Source organism: Capsicum annuum, chromosome 9, assembly GCF_002878395.1.
Source record: "Capsicum annuum cultivar UCD-10X-F1 chromosome 9, UCD10Xv1.1, whole genome shotgun sequence".
NCBI classification, from domain to species: domain Eukaryota; kingdom Viridiplantae; phylum Streptophyta; class Magnoliopsida; order Solanales; family Solanaceae; genus Capsicum; species Capsicum annuum.
This window is the reverse complement of record NC_061119.1, coordinates 206,607,531-206,633,522: the sequence shown is the minus strand read 5'-3', so window position 1 is coordinate 206,633,522 and position 25,992 is coordinate 206,607,531. Positions and strand designations below refer to the sequence as shown.

Sequence of the window (25,992 nt, the reverse complement as noted above, 5' to 3'; positions counted from 1 at the left end):
GAGTTTTGAAGTTTTCTGTATTCGTGAGACATGATTTGTATTACTGAGGGGAATAGAACTGAACTCTTTATGCTGGGAACTAGAATCGTACATGATTCTATAAAAAGCATATGAATATAAGTTGGGTTTATGGAACTGAGATTTGAAGCATGCGTAGGCATCATGCTAACTGGAGTATGAAACTTTACACTAAGATAAGAATGGGTCTGGAATCATTTTCCCCTTACTGCCTTTCTATACGTACTGGCACTACTACTGGAATCTGAGGGCCTGACTTGGTCCCTTGGTCTATCATCCCCCCTTAGCTTTAAGCCATCATTATAATTCTGTGAACACTTTACTAAACTCTGAATTGAACTGCAATCATCATTATATACTTATACTCTATTCGACATATGGTTACCTTACTAAACACACCATTTACTTTTGTTTCATCATAGACTACTAATATCATATCTCCTAACTCACATCCCCACCTTCATACTTAGTATCAAATCAATAAACTTAAATTCTTGATAACACTATTCAAGCCTACTGATTAACTTTTGTACAATTATCCCCATGAATACACAATTTGTTCAATACGGATAATATTATCACAACTTTACTACTGTTAAACTCCTGGGTTCATGCATCTAACTTAGGTTATATGCTATCATATGATTTTTAGAAGGTGTCTGATGGTATATCTAGATTTTGGTTAGTGGATGAGTTCTCATGATCATTAATGAAATTGGTACAACTTTGAACATAATGGAACTGATAGGATACTTGTGAGCCTATGGGCAATCCCATAATTATCTGCGGGAACTGTCTGTGAAAGCCCTATTGCTAGAACTTTGAGCTTTACTATTTTTGTTACTTTGAAAGTGAGGTAGAGTTGACATGAGTGAAGCATGATGAGAATTTTCATGAGTTTCCTAAAGAACCTTTCTATAGCATGATCTGAGATATGAAAGAATGGAAATTGTTCCTAAAACATCTCATAGCCTCCTGCACATAAGTGTGGTACACAACACACCCATGCGCAAGACTCTACTAGATGTGGCTTTCAGACTTTCTAGGACACTATTGAACATTAGGCTCCAATACCAAGTTTGTAACGCCCTGAATCTGGTGCCCGAAATGCTATTCGATGCCCATGATCATAAAGGAGCACAAGCAAACCCATGACTGATATTTGTACTTGTACACTGCGTAATATATATATGTAAATGTGGAAATAAAGGCTGATAGGCCATAAGGTTCAATGCTATAACATAACTAATAAAAATAAAACATCTGAATGTGGTATAGAATACCCAAAACAACTAAAATATATTGTGTAAACATAATAGTCAGAAAAGCCACTAACTGTCTGAATAAGGAGTTGATGGGACATATCCCCAACTAACTCCGACTACTGAAATAAATTGAGTACGAAAATGATAAAATATTAATCATATCCTCAATAGATAAGGGCTCACTGCTAGCTCTAACTGTTGATGCGGGAATGCTACTGGTGCTCTGGAGCTCGTGCTACAGAACCTTGGCATAAAGTTAAATACCATAGCGCAAATATGGCAGTACGATGGAATGTACTGGTATGTATGTGAGGTAGGCTAATGCAAAGGTTTCACATGCATGAACTATGTTGACTGACTGAACAATATGAACGTGAGAATACATGCATGAATAAGAGGCTATAACCAAATTTTTGATGATATAATTACTGATTCTGAATACTAATAACATAGAAATTCATATAACTAATGTAATCGATATATCTGATATTCTGAGTGACTGTGTCTGACAGTCTAGTTTCTGATAAAACTATCTAAGTGTTGTACTATTCTGAGTTGACTATATCTGACAGTTCTGAAATCTAAAAATCTATCTAAGTTCTTTTACTAAAACTGTATGACTATATCTGGCAGTCCTGATTCTATAATTGAAACTATAGGAATAGTATCTAACCGACATGCCCCAAAATATGCCATAATAGCTAAACTGGGGTCCAATTTGTGCCCTGATTGGAAATATGTCAATAACGTGCTACTGGTAAGGACAAGCTGTGGGTGACCCTCATCTGACAGTGTCCCCAAAAGAGAACGGTGGGACCCTCATCTAACAGTGCTTATCCACCTCATCAACCCTCATCTGATAGTGTTGATGTCTCAACCTATGTTGGCTACATAGTTCTGGAACACAAGGATGACTTCTAAGAACCACACCCTCATCTGACAGTGTGTGTTCCCATCCTTGGGTTCATTCGGTGCTAATTCCTACTCCCATCTGAATAGACACTGAACATAATTAACTAAACTGGACTACACTGAATTCATGGAGTTCTGTTAACTGACGAAATACTATTGAGATTACTGAATTACTGAGCTTTTTTGAGTCACATGACTGACTGAGCTCTATGGATCATGGCTTGACTGAGGATATCGTGAAAGCATGTCATTGACTCTAGGCACACAGCTATATTTTTCGAGTACAAGTAATCCCAGGACTCAATAGAAAGAAACTGATAAAGCATGACTTTCTAGAATACACGACCAACATCGACAATCCATAATACAATAAGTTGGGGATCTCATGAAGTACAAGTTCTAAAGTACCACAATGGCCACATATATATCCATAATTCATTGACTAAGACATTTCATCAAACACTTAACATGCATAAACTTGAATATGAATGGGGATTTCATATTCTTATACTAGTATAGCACTTTTCATTCACATAGGCATTTAATCAAACACATGGGGAGCATGCTTTGGTTATACAATCATCAACACATCTAATAATCATGCATACATCAATCAACTTGTAAATTGAAGAGAGGTTTATCATGATTGTGATGCAAATCTTCATATAATAGGGTCAATTATTGGAATATGTAATTTAAAACATGAATCAAAACCCCACAACATCATGAACATGAATTTTAATTCTATTTAAATCATGAACATTCATAAATACCCAAATCTTGTATTTTGAAAAGAGATTCTTGAGCTTTATAGGTGAACGGGATCCATTAATCAACACATGACATGCCTTAATGCTTGACTTTAAGAAGATTGATGGTGAATTCTTCAGATTTGAATCTTCTATTAAAACCCTAAGGCTTGTTCTTAAGAGAGTTTGAGAGAAAGTGAGTATATTTTGGTGAATTGAGGATGAATTTTGTATTTATGGTGTTTTACATCGTGGTGGTATGGTTTAGGATGATAAAAAGACTAAAATACCCCTACGAAACCACTTCCCAGTTGCTGAAATTCTCATCTAACGACCAAGGCAGATAAGCCATCAGATATGTGACGGCCTGTCAAATATGTCGTCACTCAGTTGCCAGGCTAACATGCTAGAGTAAAATGGGTATAACTTTTTGCTCCAATATCAGATTTGGGAGAAATTAGTATCGTTGTAAATATAATTCAATCATCTATCTATTGGTGGGTTTTGAACTCAAAAATTCATAGTATAATGAGACATATGCTAGTTTGAAGTTGACTATACCAATATCCTTCCTAATAATTCAATCGGTAAGGAATGTTTTGATTCAACTAATAGCTAGGACGTAATTGAGACCTTAATTGACATACCTTAATGCTTGAATTTAAGAAGATTGATGGTGAAATTCTTTATATTTGAATCTTCTATTAAAATCCTAAGGCTTGTTCTTGAGAGAGTTTGAGAGAAAGTGAGTATATTTTGGTGAATTGAGGCTGAATTTCGTGTTTATGGTGTTTTACGTCGTGGGGGTATGGTTTAGGGTGAGGAAAAAGACTAAAATACTCATACAAAACCACTTACCAGTTGCTGAAATTCACAGCTGAAGACCAAGGCTGATAAGCCATCAGTTATGGACAGCCCATCAGATATGTCGTCACTCAGTTGCCAAGCTAACATGCTGGAGTAAAATGCGTATAACATTTTTCTCCGATATCGGATTTGGGATAAATTGGTATCGTTGGAAATCTAATTCAATTATCTATCTGTTGATGGGTTATTATCTCAAAAATTAGTATTATAATGAGAGATATGCTCGTTTCAAATTGACTACACCAATATCCTTCCCAAGAATTCAATCGGTAAGGAATGTTTTGGTTCGCCTAATAGCTAGGACGTATTTGAGACCTTAATTGACATCAAAATTGATCATCAAACTACCAAAGAACCATGATGTAATATGCATAAGCCTTAAATATGGCTCTAATATTGATTTGCATTTTTTGGGGTATTACAATCATCCACTCCGAATCTCAAGGCACAGAGTCTACGGTCGGCATAGGCCCTCTGAATACTCTGGGCTGCTCTTAACCAATCCTGAATCACCCTAACTCTATCCAACAATTCCTGAAGCAAATCTTTACCACGGGGTCTAACCTCGGATGTCTCAAACCATCCTATAGGAGAACGACACCTCCTACCATACAATGCCTCATAAGGGGTCATCTGAATACTTGAATGATAATTGTTGTTCCGGATGAACTCTGTCAATGCTAAGTACTAATCCCATAGACCTCTAAACTCCATAACATAAGCTCAGAGCATATCCTCCAGCACCTGAATAGTCCGCTCGAACTAACCGTCCATCTACAGATGAAAGATTGTACTCAAATCCACTCGAGTACCCTACTCCTCCTGGAATGCTCTCCAAAACCTCGAAATAAACATAGAACCACTACCTGATATGATAGACACAAGAACTCCATACAAATAAACTATCTCTCAAACATAAATCTGGATTCATATCTCGACACTAAAGGTCATCTGAATAGGAATGAAATATGCCAACTTGGTCAAACAATCCACAACAACCCAGATACCATTGTGACCACGGAAAGTACGAGGCAAACCATTAAGGAAGTCCATGGTGATCATTTCCCATTTCCACTTGGGAATGGGAAATCTCTAAGTCAATCCACCGGGATGTTGATGCTCACCGTAACCTATAGAAAACACAAGTAATGATCTACAAAGACTGCCACATCTCTCTTCATACCATCCCACTTATATAACTACCTCAAATATCTATATATCTTGGCCGTACCGGGATAAATAGAATATCTAAAACTGTGAGCCTCATCCAGAATAGACTGGATCAGATCATCAAGTCGAGGAACACAAGAGGGCCCTGGAATCTCAGAATCCATGGTGTGCCTCCTAGACTCGCCATTAATCACCTAGTCATAGAGAAAGCACAACTTGTTATCCTCATACTGACGATCATGTATCTACTCAAATAGGGAGGACCTCACCTCCACACAAGCAAAAATCCTTATAGTATCTAAAATATCAAGTCGAACCATCAAGTTGGCTAAGAACTAAATGTGTTGTGCCATAGCCTCTGAGAAACTGATATACATGCCAAACTACCCATACTCACTGCCTTGCAACTCAAAGCATCAGCAACCAAATTTGCCTTACCCAGATTATACAATATAGAAATATCATAGTCCTTTAGCAACTCGATCCATCTACGCTGGCGAGCATTAAGCTCCCACTGGGTCATAAGATATTGAAGACTATGATGATTGGTGAAAATGTCACAACGCATACCATACAAGTAGTGCCTCCAAATCTTGAGCGCAAAAACTACCGCTGCCAACTCCAAATCATGAGTGAGGTAGTTGCACTCATGCACCTTAAGCTTTCTAAAAGTATAAGCAATGACACGAAGCTACTGCATCAAAACACATCCAAGACCGACACCAGACACATCATAAAACACTATGAATCCCTCATCCTCAATTGGAAGATCTAGAACAGGGGTGGAAGTGAGATAATCCTTGAGCTTCCCAAAGCTCAACTCACACTCCTTGGACCATCAGAAAGAAACTTTTTCTGAGTCAATCTAGTCATAGGGGCTGATATGGTAGCAAAGCTCTCAACAAAGATCCTATAGTAAACTGCCAAACCAATAAAACTGTGAACCTCAGTCGGAGATGTAGGCCTAGCCCAATCACGAATCACTGAAATCTTAGTCGGGTCTACCATAATACCTGCCTTGGATACCACGTGTCTAAGAAAAGATACTGACTCAAGCCAAAACTCACACTTGGAGAACTTGGTAAAAACCACATGCTTTTGCAAAACCCAGAGCATAATCCTCAAATGTTGTGCATGCTCCTTACTACTCCTCGAGTACACAAGAATATAATCAATGAACACAATGAAAAAGAAGTCTAGATAGGGTCTGAACACATGGTTCATCAAGTCCATAAATATGGCGAGGGCATTAGTCAGCCCAAAAGACATCATCAATAACTCATAGTTACCATAACGGGTCCTAAAGGCCATTTTCAGGATATCCTTAGCCCGAATCCTCAACTGATGATAACCAAACCTCAAGTTAATCTTAGAAAACACTACTGCACCCTGAAGCTGGTCAAACAAATGATTAATGTATGGCATAGGATAACAGTTCTTCACCGTCACCTTATTAAGCTACCTGTAATCAATACACATATGCATCGAACCATATTTCTTATTTACAAACAAAATAGGAGATCCCCATAGGGACATAGTCGGACTAATAAAACCCTTACCAAAAAGATCCTAAAGATGAGGATTCAACTCCTTAAGCTCGATAGGAGCCATACGATAAGGTGCCATAGAAATAGGTCGGGTGTCAGGCTTAAGGTCAATAGCAAACTCAATCCATGGTCAGGAGGAATACCAGGTAGGTTGTCAGGAAATACATCAGGAAACTCACACACAATAGGAACAGAGTCAAGTGTCAGACTCTCTATGCGGGTATTACACATATAAGTGAGATAAGACTCCCAGCCTCTCGATATAAGTTTTCTAGTACAAACATAAGAAATAATCCCCGTCGGCTTGCGGCTAACCGCTCCCTACCACATAACTGGAGGTATGCCGGGCATGGCTAAGGTAATAGTCTTGGCAAAACAATCCATGACCGTATGATAGTGAGCTAACCAGTCTATGCCCAGTACCACATCGAAATTTAGCATATCCAGAATAATAAGATCAGCATAAGTATCAACATCACTGACTATCACAACACATGATATGAACACTCGATCCATTACTAAAGAATCACCCAAAGGAGTAGATATGCGCCATGGCACGGATAATAAATCACTAATCAAATCCAACCATAGTGCATAATAAGAAGATATATAAGAATAAGTGGATTCAGGGTCAAATAAAACAAGAGCCAACTTATGGTACACCAAAATCATACCAGTCACTATAGCATCTGAAGTCTCAGCCTCGAGTCTAGCATGTACTGCATATAACTAACCACGCCTGCCAACTAACTTGGAACCTGACTGACGTCCTATCCTGCTTGCCGGAGTACCACCTCGATCACCTTAGTAACCACTTCTATGACCTCGCAAACCACCTTTAACTAAAGGAGGAACTACCCTAATGGGAGTATCTCCCTGGGCTGAGTCAACTATCTCCCCACGACTAGGGCACTCTCTAGAGAAATGATCAGAAAGACCACAATTAAAAAAAACTAATGAGAAGAATCAGAACTTAAAAATTTGGCTGATCTGACATAGCTACCACGCCTAGCATAGCCCATAGATGAACCACTCAAATAATGATCACCTCCCTTACTAGGATGACCACTAGAAATAAACTGATCCCCATCAGCGGTTTGAAGAGCTTTCTGAACTAGTCGACTAGTCTAACTCTGATTCTGAAAAGATAGATGTGGAAGATGTCTAGTATAAGAAATACCACTCCTAAATCAATAACTAACACGGCTCCCACCAAATATACCCTAGAATCTAGGCCTCTTATCACGGCTCTCGTGACTTTCCATATACATCTCCTCTATCACTATAGCATAATCAGAAACCTCAGCAAATGTCCTACCCATAGCAACTAGACTCTGAGTAACCATCCAAATAGAGAGTCTCAACCCTCTGACAAAGAATCAAACCCTCTCATACTTAGTGCCCAAAATAGAAGTAGCATGTCTGGCCAACTAATAAAAATGAGCCTCATACTCAGTGACTGTCATGGAACCCTCAATTTATCTCTAAGACTATATGGCATATACTTTTCCAAGAACATCTCGTAGAACTGAGTCCATGACAAGGGAGAAGATCTAACTGTTCTAGAATCCGCGAAACCCCTCCACTAGTGACAAGCAGACAAATCCAACTGAAATATGGTAAAATCCACACCATGAGTCTCAACAAGGCCTAAAGCATGAAGCCTATCCTCACAAACAGTAAGAAACTTAAATGCATCCTCCCTCAGAGCACCAGAAAACCTAGGCGGATCTAACCTAAAAATCTACAAAACATCTTCTGCTCATCGACAGACATAGAAGGCTGGGTCACAATTAGCAGTGCGGCTACCGTCTGAATGATTACCAGTGCAGAAGAAATCTTAATGTTGGGAGCTACAGCTGCAGGCTGCGCCCCGGTCCCTAAAGTCTTTGCACCATCAGATGGTACATGACCAACCATACTCAGTATCTAAATCAAGGCATCTCTGAACAAAAAAGATGGAATGAGACCTGGTGAAGCCTGGGCTGGTCCCTGGCCCACCACTTGCTGTGGTAGAGAAATCTCTAGCTCAAGTGCGGGGATAGCTCTCAGAGAAGGCGGCCTATTCTAGTCCCTATCTGGAGATACATCACGAGGCTATCCTCGACCTCTAGGTCATCTACGAATAGGAGTAAGATTCCTGGGACCAATCTCGAGACTCGTACCTCACATAAGGGCATCACGTCTCCTCGACATCTACAAAAGAGTAAAGTCAAGAAAATATACTACAAACTAACTCAGACTCTTAGCACGATATGAATGAAAAAAATGAAGGACTCCTAAGAATGTCACATAGCCTCCCGAAGATAGGAAACGGACATCAATGTTCCAATCTGTAGGACTCTATTAGACACTTACTCTTGTATTAATAATATCGGTGAAACCTAGTCTCTGATACCAATTTGACTCGACCTCATTTGGAGTCATGATGGCACCTACCACATCACACCGGTAGGTAACCTGATACCGTAACTCAGAGCTATAGCAATGGGTTACTTTGATAAGAACGTCCAACATAGACTCTATATATGAACACAATATATAACAACAATATTTCACAACTAAGTACAACCGATATTCAAACACAAATCCCATGACCTGATAGTATTAATACAAAGCTTCTAAAGTTGACAAGAGGAACTTACAATCCTAGAATCTAAAATGTCTTAAATAATCTCATACATTTATCTTGAAAGCAAAAGACATATAAGGATAGAGGGGAAAGGGGAAAATCAATCTCCAAGAGCTCACCCTATCTCTAAATAGTCAACTCACATGAACTAGCTCAATGGCAGCAACTAGAACTTGGGTCTGCACCAAAAGGGTACAGAAGTGTAGTATGAGTACCAAAATATGGGTACTCAGTAGGCATCATCGGTCGACTGAGCTCAAATATAATGTAAAGACGATATAAAGTAAGACAATGATTTTAAAGTCAAGGGGAAGGATCGGACCTGAATCTTCTTTGATACCACTGTAACAACATCTATACTACTAAAGCAATAACATGATGTAATATCCCGTATTTCTATCTAGCTTCGATTCATCCCTAGAACATCAAAGATCTTGCTTCATAGATGAATACCTTTTACTACCTGTGGTATTTTCAAGATTTTGACATTTTATCATGTGGGAAATTGAATAAGTTTTCCATCGATACCAAATTTTCCCAAATTCGACACTCGGGTGAAGAGTTAGAGCCATTTTAGTAAGACAGTGTACCACCTAGTACTTTAGTACGTCATGGAGCCAACCAAAATGGCAATCGTCAAAATCCAGTGAGCCTTCACGATTCCACCGAATCACGATACCATTCCAGTTTGTAACTAAGGTGGTAACGCAATTTCCACCGCATCACACTGCCAACTAGTTTTCCATTCGTCCACTTTCCAGTGAGCTGGCACGATTTTACCGCATCGCGCTAGCGTGAAAAATTGAGATTTTGTTCAGGTTCCATTATTTAAATTTTAGGGAACATTTAGTAATTTCCCTAAAGCCCCAATTAGTCTATACACAAGATTTAAACCCTTAATAGACAAAATTTCTCATTTATTTTCACTATTCCTCAAGAACAAAAGCATTCTGTCTCAAAGATAGAAAACCCTAGCCCCCAAGTTTCAAAAGCAGTCTCAAGAATCCCTCCAAGAGTCTTCAAGAACTTCAAAAATCTAGATTTCCAGGTAATTTAGATGTTGATTCTTGGGTTCCTTCCACCCAAGAAGTTCAAGAATCCTTTTCTAAATTCAAAGATTATATATTTATGAGTTTTCATGATTCATGTGAATTGAAATTGAAGTTCATGTTGTTATTGAGTTTTAATTCGTATTTTGTTTACAAAGTTCCAAGTTTTGATCCTAGTATGTGATGTTTAAGTGATGTTCATGATAAACCCCTTCAAGATGCATGTTGATTGATGTAACAATGTTAATTAGGTGTATTGAATGAAGTATGCTCCCCATATGTTTGATAAAATTCCTATGTGAAGGAAATAGAGTCATTATAGCATGTTGACAAGAAATCCCCAATTATGTATAAGTTTATGCATGCTAAGTGTTTGTTAGAAGACCTTAGTGAATGAATTATGATATGTTGCATGCGTTCCTACTCAAGTTCCTTCCTTATTGAATGAATTATAAGATAATAGTATGCACTCCCTATACATTTACATGTTTAACACTTCTAAGGGCTTGAAGAGATGCTTCATTGATTGTGTTGTGAATGATAGCCTATTTCCATGTTATGTATGAGTTGCCCTGTCTTGTATTAATTATGTTATCGAGTCTTGGGGGTATTTATACCCGATAAATTAGCTGCTTGTCTAAATCTAGCTTCAGTTTTCAAGATACTCTCAATCAAGCCATGATCAGTAAAACTCAGACAGTTATAGAACTTAGGAAATCTCAGTAATCTCAGTATCAGTAGCATTCTAGCTTCAGTTCAGTAATCAATTCACAACTCAGTAGTATTTCGCCAGTCAATGAAACTCAGTGAACTGAACTTAGCTCAGTTAATTAGTACGATCAGTAATAGATTTAGCTCAGTCTAGTACAGTATAAGAATCAGTTTAGAGTCTTTCAGTTGGGAGTGGGATTCAGTACCGAGCAAACCTAGGGATGGGGAATCACCCATTAGATAGGACTGAGATCCCTAAAAGAAATCCCTAAGTTCTAGAACTACATAGCCAACGTAGGTTATGATATGTCACCCGTTAGATAGAACTGGCATACTCAGGGATCACCCGCTAGTACGGGACTGATCTCAGGGGTCACCCACTAGATTAAGACTGACCCCATAGCAGTTGTCTTTACCCGTAGAACGGTACTGACACCCTTCCTGCCGGAGTTATAGGTTAGATCCCACTATTTTAGATTTGGGGTATGTCGGTTTTATTACTACCTCCTACAGTCTCAGTTTTAGAATCTATCTCAGTAAAAGGACTCAGCTCAGTAGTACAGATTCAGGACTGTTAGAAATAGTCAATCACTAGCCTCATCAATGGATTTAGGGATCACCCGCTAGATAGGACTGATCTCAGATTTAACCAAGTAATATCAGTATTAATAGATTTAAAGATCGCTCATTAGATAGGACTGTCTCAAATACAGTCAATCATTATCAGTACCATTAGATTCAGAGATCACCTGCTAGATAGGACTGATCTCAGATTCAGTTAATTATCTTCATTATTAGTATATTTAGAGATCACCCCCTAGATAGAACTGATCTCAACCTCAGTCAATCAAATATCAGTATCAGTAGACTTACTAATCAAAAATCCAATTATTAGAATTCAGTATTCAATGTTACTATAATTTCAGTTAGAGTTTATGCACTGATGCATGTATCCTCATTCAGTAGTCTTATGATATTTAGTCAGTATTGTTCATGCATGTAAACCCTTCCATTTAGTCTTACCTTATCTAGCGTACCAGTACATTCAAAGTACTGACATATACTTTTCTCTTACATTATGGTCTCTTATACCATAGGTTTAGAAGCACGAGCTTCAGAGCATCCTTAGCAGTTCAGACTCATCCAGCGCTAGTAGACTTAGTAGTGAGTCCTCATCATTCGAGGATGTTCCTTATTTCACTATTGCATTAGATTTAGTATTTCAGTAGATGGAGTTAGTTAGGGGATTTGTCCCATCAACTCCAAGTTCAGACAGTTTTTTTAGTTTTGGTATTGATATATTTTATACAGTTGTAATTTAGTTTGAACCTTATGGCAAGTTTTCCTCTAGTTTTCTATATTTTTACAGTATATTATTCAATGCTCAGTTACAGATATCAGTCACGGGTTAGCTTGTGGTCCTTCGAGATTATGAGCATCGTGTAGCATCCGGGGTTCAGAATCCGGGGCATTACACATGATACACTCCATAATTAGCATAACAAATGAGTATCATTTCAAAAGCGTAAAGCCATATAAACAATAGAAAAACATCTACTTGTCATAATCATCATCAACCATCTTTAGAACATACACACAAGAACTTACCACGACATCCCATACCACTGGAAAGTACACAAAAGAGAGCACAACAATGAACTCATCACGGCATTCCATACCACCGGATAGTACACAAAAGAATACAACCAATAATACCTTAAAGCACAACTACTCCATCAATTACCGAAAACCGCGGGTAGCACAACCCCGCCATAACTCATTACTGAAATCCACTTCCAAATACCCATACCGTAATTCAACATAAAGAAAGCAACACTGTCATAGCATAGGCATGTAATCATTAATTCTATAATTCATTGATAAATACCGCAAAGTTCATAATAATTAACCTTATTTTTTCAAAAGTAAAAAAGATTACAAGTCTTAAAATCACTAGTCATCAAATTGGAAAAAAACTACAAGCCACCCATCGTATAGGTTATTCAACTATCATAAGGCCATTCTTTAACTAGCATCATCATGACATGAGTTATCAACTAAGCCATATCAAATTCACATGTTAGGAGATAATTTAACTAACCATCATGCAATACTAGATCCATCATCACTAACTGATCATGTCAGAACCTTAAGGACTAGTTTTTATATTTTAATCAAGTAAAGTCCACCAACCAGTTTACTAGGTTTTTAGGTTCCAAATAATAATCATATATTTTAGTAGTAGCTAGTTACCACATAAGCCACCTTACTAGGCAAGATTTCATAATATAACCTCTTATTCAAGTCAAGTATATATATTAGGTTAGCCATTGAATTTTTATGCAAGTTTACACATAACGCTAAGCCTTAACTCAATATTAGGCATAAATTTCCTCTAGTAGATAATTTAGCATCATCAAGGGTCACACCTCTAATAAAGTGATTTGGAACAAGAAACGAATAACTGTTGACACCTAATTTTTGCCCTCCGCAACTAAATTTAATACTGAGTTTCTTTGATTTTTAATAAAATTAAAATATTTATTTCATCTGAATAAATTTTTTTAAAATATATTTGTATGTAATTTTTTATTTTAAGTGGCGACTACATATTTTCGTTTTCAATTTTACGAGGTTATATAATTTGATTACTTAAATGTTTATTCTATGGATCGGATTTTAATTAAAGATTATTCTTGAAAATAAATTCAAATCGTTACAATCTTAATTTAAATATAATTGACTGTCAAAAATATTTTTTTTGGATAAATATGTGTTTGATTTTATTAAATCAAGAAGGCCGAAATTAAAAGAAGTATTAATTCGTATCGAATTTTAATTTAATTTAGCCAATCTATTAGATTTGGCCATAATTGAAATCAAATTGGTCATAATTGTAATACAATCCGCCAATTGATTTTTAATTTGGTCAAAATTAAATAAGTTTGGCAAAATTTAAATCCCAATTGGGTTTAAATTTCAAATAACCCCAAAATTTCCAAAAAAACTCTCATTACTTCTACCCAATTTCCGCCAAAAATAATTTCAAGTTTGTACTGCATTGTACAATTCCCTCCTCAACCTGATCCTTTTTCCAATTTTGAAATTCAAAAAATTGTACTACATTGTACAATCCCCCCCCCCCCCTCACACACACACACATTATCTTCCACCTCACCTTATCTTCAATTTTAAAATTTCAAAAATACCACAAAATATTTTCTCTCCCACATTGGTGGATGACAAGAAATAAATTCTCATCCTTTCTATAAATACTTTTCTCCTACATTGGTGGAGGAAAGGAAAAAAAATCATTCTCTCCTATAAATACTACCACTATTTTGGTAGAAAGGGAGGGAAAGGTAAAAAAAAAAAAAAGGCTAGAAGGGTAAAAAAAAATCTTTTGAGAAAAATAGTTATTTTTATTTAGTAAAAATTTTTGTTTCATAGAGTTGGTTGGCTAATCAAAATTTTTGAGTTGCTAGCGACGTTTTTCGGTGGTGGTTGATTTCGACGAAGCTTGTAGTCTCATTTTGCTGCCCCCAAAAAGGTAAACATATCTTTTCTTTTTTTAGTTTTATTATCGTTTTCTTCTTCATCTGTTTCTTCTTCGTAGTTCGTAGTTATAATTTTCTTTGATGGGATTATTTGTTGTAGATGGCCTTGAAGACCATAGGATATTTTGGTATTGATATTTTAATTATTTGCATGTTCATGATATAAAAATGAGCTAGCAATAGTTGTACGTACCTTTTTTGACTTTATTATTTGATTATTATAGATAAAGTTTCAATCTTTGCTTAAAAGATGTATTTATGCTTTGCTTAAACTAATTTTTCGTGGATATGTTTATTTTTAGGATATAAAATTATTTTCTTTATGTTGAAAAGAATAGTTAATATTGATTGTTTCACCTTTTCACCCTATTCTTTAATTATTTTGGATAATGTTTAGATCTTTGCTTGAAAAACATACTCATGTCTTGTTTAAACTCACTGTTGGTAGATATGTTTGTTTTTAGCATGTAAAGTTATTTTATTTATGTTGAAAAGAATAGCTAATATTGATTGTTTTGTCTTTTGACCTTATTCTTTGATTATTTTGGATAAAGTGTACATCTTTGCTTGAAAAACGTACCCATGTCTTGTTTAAATTCGTTGTCGATAGATATATTTATTTTTAGCACGTAAAGTTATTTCCTTTATGTTGAAAAGAATAGTTAATATTGATTGTTTTTTCTTTTGACTTTATTCTTTGATTGTTATGTATAAAGTTTTGATCTTTGCTCAAAAAAGGAACTCATGCCTTGTTTAAATTCATTGTTCACAGATATATTTGTTTTAGCATGTAAAGTCAAAGTAGTTCTTATTATTTGTTTTGCCTTAATAAAAATAGTAATTAGTTAAGTCAAGCATTTATCATTTGCTTGCTAATTATTTTAATGGATTTCAAAATCCTCATATAAGAGATGAAGTGCTAGCTTTACTTTTCATCCAAGATGTTTATTCCTCTTTTGTTTGCATGTTGTCTTGTCAAAATGATGAGAAAGTTCGGACTTTTGTGGCTAAATAGAATTATTTGGATATTTTTGACCCATGCATAGTGTGATTGTTGAACGATATTTCACTTTTAGAGATGCTAAATTTTTATTTTTATTTTCTTACTCTGAATTGTTGTATGTGCTCTTTGTGTGTGTAAAGACTTGATTCATGTATCTCTTTTATTCATAATATCAAAAGAGAATCAACGATATCTTAGAAATATAAATCATAGGTCGTTACATGTTTTTTCATAAAATGTTGGTTGTAATTTAAATCTATGAATTTTTGTTAATATAGCCTTAATTGAAATTTAAAGATTCTTTTTCTTGAAAAGTTAACCTTTATTTTCTTTTGTTAGATGGATTAGTGTCTATGTTTGTTCAATTTTAGAAGTCATGAGTATTTTTCTGGTTGCCTCATCCCTTTACTTTCGCAAGCTTACGCTGTTTGTTTCTCACATTAATTCATTGAATACGGCCTTTGTCCTTTTACCTTTATTCATTCTTAATATGAACAAAAGTCATGGGGCATGCAAGTGAATGTCTTTTCTTTGGATTTTATCTATTGACTCTCACTCTTGTTATACGTGTGCAAGTGTGCATATCATTGTAATTCAAAAATTGATTCTTGATATTTTCTTTTGCTTTGAAATATGTAACTATTATGCCTTGAACGTATATTAATTTCTTTATCTTTTCTTTGCATGCAAAAAAATATCTCGAGTCCAAATGGACTCCTCTCCTATTGTATTTCGTAATGGGTCAATGAGGCTCACCTCTTTGAGTCAAGTCCGAAGTTTAAAACCAAGGTCCACTACATGGTGTGGATGCTAGAAGATAGACGAAGAAGGAAAATGGGTCAGCACTCATTGATGAGGTCACTAAGAGACTTGAAAAGTCTCGATTTTTTATTATTGTCTTCTTTTTATTTATTCATTTAGTCATTTATTTAGTCATTCATTTGGGCCTCGAAGCCAAAGTTGTATTTTAATATAGGTGAGGCGGATTTTGGGCCTCAAAGGTACGAAAACTAGCTTAGTACAAGTTGTGGGCCAAAAGCCCAATATTTAGATTAGGACAAGTGCAAGTGGGCCAAAAGCCCAATTAGATTAGGACAGGGTCTATTGATTTAGGCTCAATGGCCTAAGTCTTTTATTTTCTCCCCTTCTCCTTTTACATGTTTTGTTATTAATTTATTTAGACTTAGTTAAAATTCCTACTAAGTCATCCAAATCTATTTTACATAAGCCTTTTTCTAAAATCAATTACTTTTTAACAATCAATCTTTCTTTTTGAAGTTAGTCAAAAGATATTTTCAAATAGTCCGGATAACCGCAAGTTAACGGATACTCTTGGTGCCTTAACAACCTTCCAAGAGTATTAATAGGAACCGCTTACTCAGAATCTTCAACTTAAATGATTTTTTTATTTTGGATCATTTAAGTAACTTTCAAAGGTTTTCTTAATTCCTTTTTAAATAAATTAAGTGGCGACTCTAAAAAGTTAAAATTTCCGCAAAACAATAACAATTTACCAAGAGAGACCTCATAATTCAAGCACATAGGCGGTTGGACCCACACGGCCTAACCTTACAAATATCAATGAATATAAGTAAATTTGCCCCACACGGCATCATAATGTTCTTACCTCTTCCGAATTCACCGGGCATCATCAAAATATCAACATATTCCTCCGAATTCATCGGGCATCATCATAATATCACACATTCCTCTGGACTCGAATTGGGCATCACATAATATCACATATTCCTCTGAATTCATCGGGCATCATCATAATATCACACATTCCTCCTGACTCAAATCGGGCATCATCATAATATCACACATTCCTCCAGACTAGAACCGGGTATCATCATAATATCACATATTCCTCTGGACTCGAACTGGGCATCATCATAATATCACATATTTCTCCGAATACAACAAAATACATCCACATGCATAGCCAAACAAATAAGCATACACAAAAGTTCACAATATATAAAGAAGTAGGGATGTGGGATAACACTGGCCATTTTACCTTACTAATAAGCTTCACACATAATATGATCATCAACAAGAGCATGAGTATTTAACAAACATGCACAGTAATCACTTAACAAGGTTATTCAAGTTATGATCACAAGATAATCCGATAATCAGTGCAACCATCACAAGTCCTACACATATGTATATATCTTGGACAATCACGTGTCTAGGTTGCTAAGCATTTACTTATTTCAAGCTTAAGGTGGATCAAGTCCCACTTCTAAATCCCGAGAATGCCAAGCTTACTAACACATGTCTAGCTTCTACTCGAAATTAGGCTAATTTATTCACACCTCACCATAAGGGCTTACCAATCTTTTCTCGGTCTATGGGGAAAGTCTCTTCAAGAATCACTCCTAAGTCAACCCAACATCAAGGTTATTTCTTATATAGGCATTATATAGGTCAATGCACTCCCAAGGATAGAGAAGTATACCATTAATTTCTACTTAGGACAACTATAGTGTTCTCACACTAGTTATGAGACCACAATTAATCTAACCAAGGTCCTAGACTAAGGGTCAAATATCATAGCTTACAAATCCATGACCTATAGCAATTAATGAATCCCAAGTTCACCATTTAATCAACTACTAAATTCCCCACCTAATCTCGCAATATATCAATGATTACATTACAAACAAGCTCAATATATACCACTGGTAAGCCGAACCTACTTTGGCCAAAGGGCCTTTTTATACGAGTTTAAATGGGTCCACAAGGTCAAAACTTATTTTTGACCTCCTGGACTCATTTGGACTTTGATTTTTGCAAACGAACTATGTAACCCTACTAAATTTGACATTTCAGACATATTGGTAAAGTTGGATTTTCCATCTAAGGTCATTTAGGCCACTTTTGGGTCTCACACCCATATATTTTGATTTTTAACTTTTCAACTAATGGGTCGAAATGAGCTCGGGTGTTGTGAGATCTGAACCAAGGGTATATATATCCTAAAATAGATATTACATAGCTTCTGGTGCAGTCAAAATTTGCATCCAAAATTATTTTACTGAATTTTTTGCTCGACGGCCATTTGGAATTGACGAAGACTTCAAATTGGAAAAGTGGTTCTAAAAACCAAACAAACCGTCAGGTAACCAAACTATCAATTTTAGAAAGTTGCTAATGACTTGGAACGGCTATAGAGTAGCTCTATCAGAAAAAGTAAGCAAGAACATGACTAATGACCTGAAGGGTCATTACAAGAACACCTCAGCAAAATGTAGTAGAGAGGAAAAATAGGACATTGGAATAAATGGCCTGAACAATGATGATTGCAGGAAATTTTGCAAAAAATCTTTAGGTTAGAGCAATCAGTACTGCTACATATATCATAAATAGATGTATGATTAAGCCTATTTTAGAAAAGAGTCCCTATGAATTACTAAAAGGAAGAAAGCCTAACATTTCTCACTGTAGAACCTTTGGTTGCAAGTGTTTTATTCATGCTAATGGCAAAGATAATCTAGAAATATTTGATGGTTGAAGTGATGAGGGAATCTTTTGAGCATATTCACATCATAGCAAGGCTTATAGGGTTTTAAATAATAGGACAAACTATGTTGAGAAAAGTTTGCATGTGGTATTTGATGAATCTTGTGCTAAGACTAACATGCAAGAAGCAAGTGACTTTGAAGTACAGTCAATGGAACAGGTTGCACAACCTGGTCCATCGACTGGAGAAACTGAATCTAGAGGCACCTTAAGAGGGGAGAATAGATCCGAAGGTATTCAAAAAAAGGGGAACTGAATCACCATCTACTCCTGCTCAAACCAGCCATGGCGACCCTAGCAGCTCTTAAAAACTTATCCCAAGAGAGTACAAGTATCAAGGATCTTGTCCTATAGAAAATATTCTTACTGATCTCACTTCAAAAATCACCACAAGATTAGGACTAAGAAGTCTATGTGCCTTCTAAGCATTCTTGTCGGTGATTGAACCAAAGAAGGTAAATGAAGTACTTCTTAATGCTAATTGGATCATATCCATGCAAGAAGAGCTCAATCAGTTTGAAAGAAACAAGGTCTGGCACTTAGTTCCACTTTCAATAGACAGAACTGTGATTGAGACTAAGTGGGTGTACAGAAACAAAGTTGATGAACATGCAACAGTCATAAGGAATAAGGCCAGATTGGTGGTCCAAGGATATAATCAGAAAGAAGGCATAAATTTTGATGAGAAATTTACACATGTGTCAAGACTTAAGGCTATCAGTCTTTTTGTGGCTTTTGCAGCTTACAAGGAATTATACTTTACCAAATGGATGTTAAGAGTGAATTCTTGAATGGTATTCCTAAAGAGAAAGTTTATGTGAAGCAACCTCCTAGATTTGAAAGTAAGGAATTTCCTGACTATGTCTACAAGCTGGATAAACCATTATATAGACTAAAACAAGCTCCAAGAGCTTGGTATGAGTGTTTGTCAAAATTTCTTTTGGATTATGGACATACTAGAGATAAAATTGCCAACAATTTGTTTTTTAAATACTAATGGCGAAGATTTGTTGATAGTGCAAGTATACATTGATAACATCATATTCGGCTCAACAAACATCAACATGACTCATGACTTTGCCAAACTCATGAGTTGTGAGCTCGATATGAGTATGATGGGGGAGATAACCTTCTTCTTAGGCCTACAAATTCAAAAATAACCTTTTGGAACCTTGATTCATCAACAAAAGTATTTAAGAGAACTTCTCAAAAAATTCTCCATGAAGGAAGCTAAGGAATTCAGCACACTAATTGCCACTGCTACTAGCTGGATATGGATGAAACAGGTCCATCTATAGATCAAAAATTATTTAGAAGGATGATTGGGTCACTACTATATCTCATAGAAAGCAGATCTGATATTCTGTTCAGGGTAGGACTATGTACAAGGTTTCAAGCAAATCCTAAGGAGTCACATCAAAAGATGTGTAAAGAATCTTAAGATATCTCAAGGGAACCACTGATCTTGGATTGTAGTACCCAAAAGGGAGTAATTTTAATTTGGTAGGTTACTCTGATGCTGACTATGCAGGGTATTTAGTGGACAGAAAAAGTACTACAGGTATGGCTCACTTCCTTGGATTATGTCTAATTACCTAGTCCACTAAGAAACAAAACACATAGCTTTATCCACTGCTGAGGTTGAGTATGTTGCTACTGGTTCTTGTTGTGCCCAATTATTGTGGGTCAAGCAACAACTCATGGATTTTGGTATGCATGTAGGTTATGTCCCTATATTTTGTGATAATACAAGTGCCATCAATATCGCTAAAAATCCTGTGCAATAGAAAAGAACTAAACATACATATATCAGACACTATTTTCTTAGAGATAACATTGAGAAAAGTCTTATATCAATCATGTTTTGTTCTACTGAGGACCAAATAGCTGACATTTTTACTAAGGCATTGAGTAGAGAGCACTTTGAAAAGAACCGATTAGAGTTAGGGGTGATTAAGATTGCATAAACTCCCCTCGATGATTGACTAGAAATCTTAGATTTTTTTTAAATCCTGATTAAAATGTTGAATAATTTAGTCTTGCACATTAAGTTGTGTGTCCTAATTTCAAAATTTTGAATGAACTGACAAAATTGTGTAATTGTGCAAAATTATTTATTCATGTGAGTGATTTTGGATGTATTTTGAAATTCATCAGGTACGATCTCCATTAATCTTTTCTAGATTCAGCTTAACGGAACAGCTAAGCTTATTTAGTTCCCAAACTATTTGCGTCTATAGCAATAATCTCTAGAGTCCCTCTTCTTCAAAACACTATATACGTTCTCCCATTAGAAGTCTACTTCACCTAAATTTCTTTCATCGTCACATCTTATATATCCCATGTTCCCTCACTCACCAATCAACTCTTACACTACTCTCTTTCTCTTTTCATCAAGAGTGTGGTTCTTAGGTGTGGAAAAAGATGCTACAGGCAAGGGACTTGGTGGAGCATCAAACTTATTGGCGAATAAGGGCAGGAAATTCAAATATGTGGTTTGATAATTGGACCAAAGAGGGAGATTTGTACACTCTATTATAGAATTCAAGGGAATGAGATAATAAATAACAACAGGTAAAGGATTTGATTCATAATGGAATAAGGAATTCATAGCTGATGTATCAGCTTTTTCCACAAGAAAATATAAATTATATCCTGGAATCCATCAATTCCAGCTAATAGACCAGGAAAGGATAGTCCAATATGGATTTTGGAATCAAATGGTAGATTTACTGTCAAGTCAGCCTGGAATTATATCAGACAAAGGGAGGAGAAGAATGTTGTTTATAAAAATATTTGGGTGAAAGGTTTGCCTTTTAATATGGCATTCTTAATGTGAAGGTTTTGGAGAGAGAAAGTGCATATTGATGATAACTTGAGGAGATGGAGAGTATAAGGACCTACTATATGATGGTGTTGTTCTCAGTCTGATCAAGAAACTATTTCACATGTGTTTCTTAAATCAGGCACTGCTAACAGGACATTGTCCTTTTTTTCAACTTGTGTAGGTATAAATATGCGAGGAGCTAGTCTAAGAGAACTCATTAATTATTGGTGGAATTATGGAAAATAGGGTACAACTAAGGCTTACTATCAGTAAATTCCTATCATGATCTTATGAAAGCTATGGAGAAGAACAAACAATGCAAAACATGAAGGGAAATCTTTGTCAACTCATAAAGTAATATACAATATCAATAGAAATATTGGTCTATTACTTAAAGTGAGGAATACTAGACAAGTTTTCCCTTTTCTGTGGCCACATATTTATCTGCAATTATACCAAAAGAGAACTATATTCAAGTTGACAAAGGTAGAATGGCAATTCCCAGAAGAGGGATGGTTGAAGTACAACATAGATGAAGCTTCTAGAGGTAATCCAAGGGTCAGTTTTTATACTTTCTGTATGAGAGATGAAAAGGGAGATCTAAGGTATGCACAGGGAGCTCAGATTGCAGATACTACTAACATGGAGGCTGAAGCATATGCTATGCTTCAAGAAGCAATCCATTGTAATCTATCTAATCTAGATAAGCTAAACTTTCAAACAGATTCTCTTATTATGCTGAAGATTTTAACTAAAGAGTGGGAGTGTCTATAGAATGTGATAAATTGTGTTAAGAAAATCACACAACTACTACATGATAAGCAAGTAAAGTTTCAGCACATTTTAATGAGGGGATTCAGTTGGTGGATCATTTAGCAAACATAGCAATTGATAATGGTGGATTCAGTTAACAACATTTTAGCAACTACATGTCAAAGGTAAGAAAATCCTTAACAGTAAAAAGTTACAATGCCCATACATATGATTGTCACTGAAAAAAGGATGAAAAGACTTTAGGCTATAGTTATAGCTAACAGAGCTAAATTAGCTTACAAGTACCTACTTACAACCAATGAGGGAAATCAAAAACATCAAGAGCTATATATTCCATATAGATTCAACCATCAAAAGGGTACTTCATGTAATGGGGGAGGGTTGAGTGAGTTTGACCTAACCAATACAGCTAAGAAGCAGACTACATCTTTAAAAATGGTGGGTCCGAGCAGCCTTTATCTCCCTCCCTTCCATATCTATTAACAAACTTGTAATAAGGGGATTTTATTAGAAACAACAGTCAAAATAAAGAAGGAGCAAGGATTTTCTTGGATAAGCAATCTCACTCAGGGATCTAAAACCCTCATTTCAGCATCAAAAAGGAGGAACCATTCCATTTACAGGAGAATACAGCTTAGAAGGAGCATAAACATACGAAGGAAGGTGAAAGAGTTAAAGAAGAAGCTGAATAAATGGTGGCAAGTAAATACTTACTTTAGGGAGCTATATAAAGTAGGAATATTCTAGAGCTTAGGCAAGGAGTTAATGATTCAGAGGACTAGCACCATGAATAGAGGATTGAAGGTCGTTGACACCATGGTTATTCACCTGAAGGAAGCTCCAATAGTGGAGAAGACAACAAAATGCATTTTGGAAACCCTAAGGACATTTATATATGTCTGAATATTGAAGTATTGGGTCGGGTTTCATTTTACTTTAATTGTATTGGGTCCAATGTATTAACTAAATTTTGGTGGGTTGGTCTATCTTGTAATAATTTGATATTATAGCAATAAAATCCCTATTAATTTTTAAAAAAAAAATGAATTTCTCTTCATCTCCTTCCAATGATTTACATTCAGATCTCTCTTCTAATCCTTTACACATCAGCAAGAAGAGGCATGTTATAACTCCTATTACCATATCTTCCTCTCTCTCTCCAGATGTGTTGTGTGGCTCAATGAGATTACACAAATCAATGGAATATTCTTTAGTTAAACCTTCTTCACAGTCCGTTCAGTCATAGTCTGTCCTTCCTATCAAGAAACACGTTGTCAAACTTATTCCTTATGATTCCTCAGATTCTGATGAAGATAAGGTTACCATGGTTAAGCAAGAAATAAACTATAAGATTATGGAAAACCTTGGACCAATGGGAAGTCCTGCTAATCCTATGCAATGGTTGAGAAATATGTTTGATGAATTGGTCCTGAAAAAGACAGTGAAACGTGAAAAATCTAATATGGGTCAGCCTACTTCCTAGGAAGTTGCTCAAACTAAAATCCTCCTTTCTCGAACAGTTCATAATAGTGAAAAAAAGGAGCTCTTTGCTAAGATTGATGCTCTCCAATGTGTTCTTGTTAAGAAAAGTGATGCATTGGCTACTTATGAAGCTGAGAGAATACTGTTTCTTGCCAAAAAAAAGTCCCTTTAGGCTGATCTTGCTCGTGAATGCGCTGATAAGTGACCACCGAACCACCTAACTTTTTTTTCTTCACCAACTCTTAAATCCCTAGGATTTCTTTTTTTTTTCATATGATTGTCTTTTAATCGACTAGTTGTTATCATGTGTTGGTGGTTTTAATAATATGGTTTTTTTTGCTCCTTCAACTTATTACTCCTACACTTTTATGCCTTATGTGTCTTTTCCTTCTAAGTTCTATGTATATTAGTAATAGACCAAGTGGCCATAAATTATTAAACGGTCTTTTTGTCTTGGCTTATCTTGAACCAGTTTTTCGATGATGTCAAAAGGGGAAAGATAAGTTGTGCAATGTTTATAACCTAATGACTAATTTGTTTCATTTTTAGTGCTTTTTATTGACTAAGTGTTTCAGAGAATTAAAGTTTGTCATCATAAAAAGGGGGAATTTGTTAGATCAATGAAGTTTTGATGATTGACATATAAATGAACATATTGCTCAAGCTAGTCAAATCACATGAACACAGTCACTACGGAAAAAGGACAAGTTTTGCCGAACGTAGGAATAGATAAGCTCTCTTGAGAATGGATAAGTTCTCTTACTCTTTTGATGGATCACGTGTGATAAAGAAGACGTTGTAGTTGAATACAACACTGTATTGATAAGCTGAAGAGAAAGAGTTTCATTCAAACAAGGAGATCAAGTTCATGAAGGAGTCTTGCCAATGCAAGAGTTTTACTTGAAGAAGGACTTTGACTCAACAACAAACTCTGTTGAGTTAAAGAATCCAAAACAAGGTAAAAGACTAAAGATGGTGAAGGAATCTTTGGAGAGTCATTATATATTGAGGGAGTAACTCATTTCATTACTCATGCACTTACAAAGATAGAAACATATCAACAAATTACGTGTGAAGTTCCAAAGCTTGAAGCAGCCTGAGTTGAACCTGCTCCTATTACTTAGAGTTAAGGAGTTTTAGACTTTATGTATTAGGTTGGTTCTTGAGTTGTATTGTGTTCTAGTCTCAGTGAAGTATAAACTGAGTTAGAAGAATTGTCTTCAAGTTTGGGAACTCGAAGATTTGGGAACACTTATCTTGTGAAGGTTTGTGTTTTTATAGAATTAGGAGTTAGAATCTAATTCCTAGATTACAAGAGTCTTGTAATTTGTTGATTGTTGAGGCTCAATTGTTTTAGTGGATTTGGGTTTAAATCCTGTAAAGGTACAGGTCATGGTTTTTTATACCTCTTTGAGCCGGGTGTTTTCCACGTAAACATTACTATGCAATAACTTACTATTTTAGCTAGGTAGGAACACGTTAGGGAACCAGTTCCACTGACAGGCAACTGTTAGTCTAAAATAATTAATTAGTAGGGTATGTACTCTAATAGGCTATATAAATATAAAGGTTGTATTTCAAATATGTGTCAATGCAGGTCGCATCAGTATATATCATTATCAATATGTAGACAATATCAGATGAAATCATGAGGGAGAGGTGTATCAGATTCGGTCCAATGAAATCGTTGCCTATATTAGTCTGTATCAATGGTTTGCATTAAAATCATGAGTGAGAGATGTATCAGATGAAATCACAAAAGAGAGATGTATCAGATACAATCCTAGCATATCATGTCAAACTATATCAATGTTTTTTTCAAGCTTTTATCTTTGTGTATCAATGATGGAATCGATATGCAGTGTGTATCAGTTGTTATCAGGCAAATGCATATTGATATA

General features: G+C 35.8%; 1 long non-coding RNA gene across 2 annotated transcripts; it reads right to left on the bottom strand.

Annotated features, from left to right (window-relative positions):
* Positions 1 to 1,267: 1,267 nt before the first annotated feature.
* Positions 1,268 to 23,833, bottom strand: LOC107841813. 2 transcript variants are annotated; one of them, XR_001665460.2, is made up of 3 exons: positions 23,324 to 23,520; positions 17,108 to 17,363; positions 1,268 to 1,527 (listed from the first exon to the last, which is right to left on the bottom strand). It is a non-coding gene; the product is annotated as an uncharacterized LOC107841813 (long non-coding RNA). The 2 variants fall into 2 exon arrangements; XR_001665459.2 differs by lacking the exon at positions 1,268 to 1,527 and having other exon boundaries at positions 16,970 to 17,363; positions 23,324 to 23,833.
* Between the last annotated feature and the right edge of the window lie 2,159 nt (positions 23,834 to 25,992).